An 8,396-nucleotide genomic window follows, 5' to 3' on the forward strand; every position below is an offset into this window, starting at 1 on the left:
AAAATCGCAAAATCGAAAGTGACATCGACTTAAGCGGCCGCCTGTGATCAAGTTATACCTTGCGTGTTTACTGACAACTCACGAAACAAAGGATGCATCTGTGACAAAATGACGGCATAACACCTGGTTTTTGTTAGTGCGTTTTTTTTTCTTTCAAGTGTTATAAAGTTCGTCAAGATCTATGTGCGAATTTAACATAAAGATCACAATCGTTGATGCTAGTCCAAGTGTCAGCTGAAGTTAAGCTCCTCCGAATGAGGTTAGTACTTGGATGGGGGACGGCTGCGAAGTCCCCGTGACGGCGATAGCTAATTCGTTTTTTTTAAACTTGATTTCATTTTTTATCTTGTTTGGCCGTTGAAAGCTATTTTCTTATTTTCTTTCTACGTCAAAACGGCGAACAAACTGGTTCCCAAGAAATATTGGAGTACGTATTCGTTCTATGCAAAATGCTTCTAGTGAAGTATTCGTTCTATGCAAAGTAATAATGTTCACAGTGGAACACACAAGTACGAAGCAAGATCTAGAAATAACGTAGAAAATTCTTCTTACCTTTAAAGCTTGCCTTTCTCAAAGAAAAAGCATCTATCCACTTTATCGAATAGTTTAATACTGAAACAATCATGGCGGGCGGAAAGATTCTATTATAAATGTTTGCTTTCACCAGTCAAACGGAAATGTGTCACGGTGGCCGAGTGGTCTATCGCGCTAGCAGAGAAGACTCGTGATGGCTTGGGAAATATAAAAGTTCTCCTCGGGGCAGGGAAGTTTGGAAATACCGCAGGTACTATAAGTCAGTCCACCCGATCGGAAATTAATTCAATATCCGTGGGGTATGCACATTTGTGACTACCAACAAAAAAAAGACTCCAGCCCGGTTTTAAGACGTGGATGCCTTCGGCATTCCACGTAATTATTGAAAGCTAACCGTTTTAAAACGGGTTCTTACACATAAATAATGTCTATCAGCCCTATTTGAAATGGGTACTTAGACTTAAATAATGTTTATCAGTGCTATTTGTAGGCAGTCTGTGGTCTGCAAATGTCGGACACCGCTTTCAGCACAACAGGTTTCAGGTATTCATTTACCACAAAGTCCTCAGCAATCTTTGATATACACGATGTTAATGAAACTGGCCTCCTTTGCAATGTTTTTTTCTTGGGTAGTGTTTTTTTCTTGGGTAGTGGCGTAACATTTGCTTAAACTTCCAGATATTTAGGACGCGTTGCTCTTTAAAGGATGCATTGAGGATTTTAGTAATCGGATCAGCAATTATGTCAGCATATTCTTTCAGTTTCATCCCAATATGCCATGCCAATATGCCAATATGCCATCCCATATGCCAACCAGAGCCTAATTGGCTCTTGAAACAAATACTTCCTTGTTCCGTGGTTAGCAAATTTGAATATCGAAAGTAATGCGACGTCAATGATTGTAAACAAGAAATATCGCTATTGTGTTACGGAACACGAGCTCAATTCATTGATAGTTCTTTCTACTTTAATTATATATCATCCATTTGGAGTGTTTTTTAGAAGGTATCGAGAACAAGATCCTAAACAAGAGTACTGAGTACTGTACGTGACATAAATTACAAGCGTGACAAAAAAACAAATGTGATAACCTGATGATGTCATCTCTCCCGAGACGACCACGAATACAAACGATTTTTACAGTATCTTTATTTGAACTGAAACCAAGCTAAGGATCATATTGTAAAAACTTCAAGACAATCATTTCGAAAAAAATGTCTACCTAATTCGGTGTCTGTTGGTGTCAACTTGACAAAAAGTCCAATTTTCTCTTGGTAGAGTATATTATCGATATGTTAACAGCCAAGTTATTTAAAAACGTGATGAAGTGTCACTACTCTCTTCTAGCCAATCATCAGCGCAGTTATATCGAAAAATTCATTACAATAATTTATGCATTAGGTACGTCACATGAGAAGGTTCGACGTCTGAATCGGTTTCGAACTTTCGCCGTTCTATTCTACTGGTGCAGTCGAATAGAACGGCGGGTCGACCCAAAGACGAATCTATCGAACTTAATAGACCACTTTCGATATCATTAAAATTCAGCTTGGCAGCGAGGCCTAGAGGAAACAAACAAAGTGAGGAAACTGAATGAACATGTTTAATCATTTCCGGTTTATTTGTGTCCTCCAAGCTTCACTATCAAGATGAATGTTAATATATCAAAAGTGGTCTATTGATTCATACGTGGAACTTTTCATGTGCCGAATCTAATGATAAGGTTCACCACATAAAATGTTCCACGTTTCAAACGGGCCTCAATTGTTATTACAATTTACTGAAACAACCTTTTGTTCTGATTGGCTCTGTCAATCATTCTGTCAAAATTGAGAGGCATTTCATTGACAGCTGTCAGGTGCAAGGTGTGTTCTTAATCTAAGGTGCGGTTATCAACTGAGCTATTCCGTTGGTGCCTGCCTAAGGAACTTGATCGGAGAACTGCACGACTGACAGTTTCAAGATGAAAAGCCTGTTTTCCCTGGTTTTTTTGCTCTGCATCTCAGTTGGTGAGGTTGTTTTTGCTTATAACCATCGATTTAGTACCGTACTGATTCCAAACAAAGGTTTACAGAGTTTTCATCAGGGTTGAATTAGTCCCACCCAATTCACACTTCTTCTAAACTTCCCACACCATGGTTTGTTCAAAATTATCTTCGCCTTCCTCTTGTTATTTTGTGTTTTATTTTGTGTTTTAGTCTTCTACTGAAGACTTATCTTTTCACAAATTTTCAGTTTGATAGGGTTTTTTCTCTTGTGATAAAGCAAAGTTGAATTCCTAAGCTTTTGCGTGACACGATTATTAAAAGTGCGGTCGAGAATGCTATCACGTAGGTTAAAAAAGTGACTTATCCGCTGAGATTTTGCAATCTGAACAGTCCTTGTATGAGAATAAGTACTCATATAGATGTTTATGAGCCCTCAGAAGACGACTACTGGCTTTTTATAGCAAAACTCGATGGCATATGTTTTTCCTAGCATTCAGGTTAGAGAAGTGGTCAAATTGTTTGAAGGAATGAACTGCAAACAACTTGAGACTCGGGGACTGGTTTATAACATTTACTTGAAACTGCGTTGTCATTTTTTATGTTACAAATGGATATTCATACTCGCATTTCCCCGTAGGTGGTAAAACATTGGTTCTTATTAGAACAATGTTTCAAAACTGACTGAAGATAAACCTCTTTGGCCTCTGCTTTAGTTATTATCGAACAAATGAGCAACTGTTGAATACCCTGTCATCTTAAATATAAAACAATATTATAGTTGTACGTAGCTAGAACGTTCGCAACACTTTTGTCTCTTCATCAACCGAGACTGCACGAAATCTTTACTCAGACATTGCACTAGTTAACAGGAATGATCTCGAAACAATTTTAACTCGAGAGCTTGTACGCACAACGTTTACCTTAAAACAATTGATTCCCCGGTAATCTCAATCTGAACATATAGTGTTGTGAAACATGCTTGCATAATTAGGTGATAGATAAAAATAAATAGTGATTGATTGTAGCAAAGAATAACCGGCAAATTGGGAAGAATCGGGTGGGAAAATCCGGTACGACGGTGGGTGAATGCGTTATCAGTTCGTGTCATGAATACAGGGTGTGACAGACATTTAATTGCTAGTCTCGGTTAAAGTACAATGGACTTGTTATGTGCAAGATAAGCCCTTGGGAAATCTTGGATATACGCAAAAGGGGTGTGAACTTCCGGAAAGGGTAGATATATTCTTGGCTTTCACGTGACGTCATCAAAACTAAAAAATAAGGAATTATCAATCCTTTTGAGATTTTAGTTTAGTTAGTTATTAGAACAGCTGAAGACTTATCTTTTCACAAATTTTCAGTTTGATAGGGGTTTTCCTCTTGTGATAAAGCAAGGTTGAATTCCTAAGCTTTTGCGTGACACGACTATTAAAAGTGCGGTCGAGAATGCTATCACGTACGTTAAAAAAGTGACTTATCCGCTGAGATTTTGCAATCTGAACAGTTCTTGTATGAGAATAAGTACTCATATAGATGTTTATGAGCCCTCAGAAGACGAACACTGGCTTTTTATAGCAAAACTCGATTGCATATGTTTTCCTTAGCTTCCGGCTGCCATATTTGTGTCCCTCAGAGGGACACAAACATGGCGTCTCACAGATATGGCGTCGCACAGATATGAAGATTTGCGAGACTGTTTGAATATTCATCTTCTTTTATTTCTTTGATTCTTGACTTTAGTTGTTGAATGGTTTTGATGATGGTGTGACAGTGAAAACCCGCAATAGAACAATACTGTAATTGTAGTTTTGTAAACTTTGCCCCGTTTACAAGGGATTACAGCTTATCGAACTCTCTCTCAATCAGTAAACTCGACTGAGTTTATAACTAAGCGTTTAATCAACCTCTCGTGTTCGTCTTACAACGGGTGTGTAAAACTACTCTGACTCTAAGAAAAAGGAAACCTAAACTTATATGTTCATGTATCGCTTAATCTAATATCTTATTGGTCGTTGCTAAGTGAAATTCAATGAAAGTTCATTCAAGGTTATGTCAATCAATGGTGCTAATTAAGAAATAAAACTTTGGCCTAATCAAATTACGAAGTCTCCGACAGTAGAGCAGACTGCGAGATTGAAAGATTGTGAAAGATCGAGAGATTGTACATCGGACCGTAAATAAAAGAACGTGGAAAAATACAGTCCTCAGTTTTGTTGAACCAGCGGACCGGGGAGATTTTCCTTGAGATTTCCGCAAAAGATAGATTTTATACTAGAGACGCATAATTCGTCTGGAACGAACTTGGGCAAACCTTTTTTCTGCGTCTATTTACTTCGTCTAGTATAAAGACGGGCACAAGACGCATTATGCGTCTGGACGAAGTATCCACTTCCTGGAAGACGCATTATGCTTCTTGTACCGTCTTTATACTAGACGAATTTAACAGACGCAGAACAAATGTTTGCTCGAGTTCGGCCCAGACGAATTATGCGTCTCACAGAGTTCGTCCCGTCTTTACACTAGCTGGATAACATGAGAGAACCATAATTCGTCTGGACGGATTTTGCGTCTCTAGTATAAAAACGGCCAATAGAATTCAAACCTAATTGGGAAAGTACCACAAGGAAGGAAACATCATTGCGCTAGATTCTCTGAAGTCCCACCTTGGGGCATAATTGATCCAGTGTAATTGACTTTTAAATAATGTGAATTTTTACACTTTATTTTGTGCAGCCTTTGCAATCAAGTGCAAAATCTGTGTCAGCTCGAACAGCATGGCCGATTGCACTGCAACTGAACAAACAGTGGACTGTGCTTCGATCGCATCTCGGCTTGGCTTTACTCCAGATCGCTGTGTGAAAATGTCCGTGGATTATGAGCCTGGGGGCGTTCAGTTTAAATCCTTTGCCAAAACCTGTTATTCACAAGAATTATGCGAAAAGGGTGATGCTTCGTTTCAACAGTGTCGCAATGTCGGCGGTGAGACATGTGAACTACATTGCTGTTCCACCGACAACTGCAACGGTGGTACGGCGCCATTAATGACCATCTTCTGATGTACCTGCTCCGTCACTAGGCAGACCTCCCGTGGGCAGCAGTTTACGATTCATCAAATTTTTTTATTGGTACTTCGTAACGATCTCCCTTGTTCTCCCTTTGTGTCGTTCTTACACGACCCAAACTTGTATCTATTTTTTGTACTTGTATCTCTTTTAAATGGCGGCCACTGGCAATTTAAGCAGCGTTAGTATTGTAATGTACATTGTACTTGTACTAGTTTTTCTGTTTTGTTGTTGTTGAATAAAAATAATAAAATAACTAATAAATAATGACGACGTGAAATAGCCAAATTTGAGGTTTTATGGAGGACGTCAGCATAGCGCACTAGCAAATAAATTTTCATTTTGTCCCCTAAATTAAAGTAAAAATAAAGGCACTTTATTTAACGTCGGTAGTTGCTTCAGTTACGAAACTGGTATCAATGGAAGCCGACGGTGCGTCTTTTACCCCCCTCCCCCCCCTCCTTCTGTCAGTTTTCCGTTTCACGGATATTTAAAGCTATAGCTACACGGATCAGAGGAAAGTGGAAACAGACGTTGAAGTCACCGAGAATCGAACTGGGGACCTCTTGCTCCGAACTGATGACCAACTGAGCCATGCCTGCACCTGTAAGCGTGACTCACTGTTTGTTTTCATTCTTAAGGGACTGCCACTTCATTGTCATGTTTAAAAGCTTGGAATGGTCGTGAAGTGATTACAATGGCGCGAATTTATGTTTTGAGATGACGTTCTCGTTGCTGTTCCTTTTATCTCTTCCGGGGACATACTGCACCCCACGTGCTGAGTAGCACGCGTCATGTTGATTGAAGGCTTGCAAAATGTTTGTCAGTTTATGACATTGAATTGAATTTTTACTTTTTACCCAAGGTTGTACAGCATGAAATGCTCAATATCAAATGCGATTAGAAAATATATTAGGCATTCTCAGCTCCACGAGAAAACGAGACCACTCTATGATTAGAGAAATTTTTAGATTAAATTTATTCCCAAAAAGTAGCGTTTTCTTGTTTATTTGTCAGCTTCTCAGTCTTCTTTAACGTGACTCTTTTGGAAATTATAAAAAGACAGCAATCCGTCTCTCTCTCTGAAGGTCTCTTAAGTATTGCGGCAAATGAAATAAGAGATCCGCGTAGAAGAATTAATCAGTTTACTTCTGTTTTTAACATAAATTGCATTTTCCTCCGGCTTATATGAAAGCTGTTTAGCGCTTAAAGCGATGTTGTGGAACTAAAAAACCGGCGGATGTTTCGCTTTGCCATTAAGTTTCGCTCTTAACTTAAGTTGTGCCATTAAGTTTCGCTCCTATCTTCTTAGATAAAACTAAGAAGATAATGTGGAAGCGCATGCAAGCTTCACGCTCCACGTACGTCATTACTACTCATGCGCAACTAAGCGCATGAAATGTAAAATGCCCTTCGTTTTTTTTTTTGTTTTTGGTGTAAATTAGTGATGTAAATTTATGCTTGCATACATTTACACACATGACTGTAACTTTACGTGGGGTGGGGGGAGGGGATTATTTAAAAAAATGAATAGCTGCTGAAAATTGTATTGTTGTTTTAAAAAAATAAATAGAAAGACTTGAAACAAATATTAAAATGCATATATGCTTGGAATATCAGTCCGTTTTCCATGAAAAAATAAACAGTGCGTGTTTGAAGAAAGCAACCATCCGTCTCATGTTTGAAGCCCTTAAGATGTGCATCGTCACCCCCGAATTATCGCTTCTTGACTGAACCTGTCCATTCGTCCAAACTTTGTGGTTGTAGTCGCGATCGTACGGAGCTTTTAGAATCTCTTTTTCGACTGTGGAGCCAAAGGTAAGTTGTTGACGTTAAAAGACAATTATATTTGTTCTAATTTGTTTTACAAACAAACACTTTGCACCAGAGCGTGGATCGACATAAAGCCGGTCAGGCAAACTGATGTCGATCAAGAAGCCGGTCATCTCCTAGTGATCTTTGAGAACCTTGTAGCAGCCTTGAGAATACTTCTGATCCGACTTTTAGCAATCTGATCTGCTCTTAGAACTACTGTTATTGTCAGTATAGGTGTGCGACGAAAATAAAATAGGAAAAGTTTCAAGAATACAGGCTTTTCGCTGGTATGCATTCTGTTTATTTGGTGGCAAAGGAATTTAATTTCGAGGATGCTTCAAGGGGGAATTCTGGTGTTCTATCTTACTTTTGTTTTACTTAGAGACCATTTATTTGTCAGTATTGAAAAATTTGGTTCACATTTATGAAATGCCGCAAATAAATCGCCTGTGGCTTACACAGATTTATTCGTATCGCTCTTACATTCCGGAGATAAATGAGCCCCGTTGAATACCGGTACCCTTTCACCTTAAATATAGAACAATATACTTGTACGTAGCTAGAACGTTTGCAACACTTTTGTCTCTTCAACCGAGTGTGCACGAATTCTTTACTCCCTCCTCAACCTCGTATGCATGAAATCTTTACTCAAACACTGTCAGGTAGTGACATATCTCTCCCTCAATGCCGCACCGGGAGGCAAGGTCAGTATCAGAAAGCAGCGAAGGGCCAATTGCGTCCAAAAGCGATCGCACGAGCCGAAATCCCGGGATGACACGTTTGGTACGACGCTCCAGCGCCACGTCTGGAGGTAATGCAGTTTCCTCTCTTATTCAAACATTCCGTCACGAAATGCGAAAATTACATTCTATCCCTCAGTAAACCTAGAACAACCAGTTGTGGTCTTAATTCTTTTTCTTACTTCAGTCAGCTAAGTTATGGAATGCGCTATCTTATTTTATCCCTACTGACTGAGTTAACAGGTTTTAAAATGACA

General features: G+C 39.0%; 1 long non-coding RNA gene across 1 annotated transcript; it reads left to right on the forward strand.

The window, feature by feature from the left end:
* Positions 1-2,389: 2,389 nt before the first annotated feature.
* On the forward strand, positions 2,390-5,968 carry LOC138057410 (uncharacterized). The gene is made up of 2 exons (XR_011133662.1): positions 2,390-2,543; positions 5,256-5,968. It is a non-coding gene; the product is annotated as an uncharacterized lncRNA (long non-coding RNA).
* The last annotated feature ends 2,428 nt before the right edge of the window (positions 5,969-8,396 follow it).

This window comes from Montipora capricornis, chromosome 7, assembly GCF_036669925.1.
Source record: "Montipora capricornis isolate CH-2021 chromosome 7, ASM3666992v2, whole genome shotgun sequence".
Classification (NCBI taxonomy): domain Eukaryota; kingdom Metazoa; phylum Cnidaria; class Anthozoa; order Scleractinia; family Acroporidae; genus Montipora; species Montipora capricornis.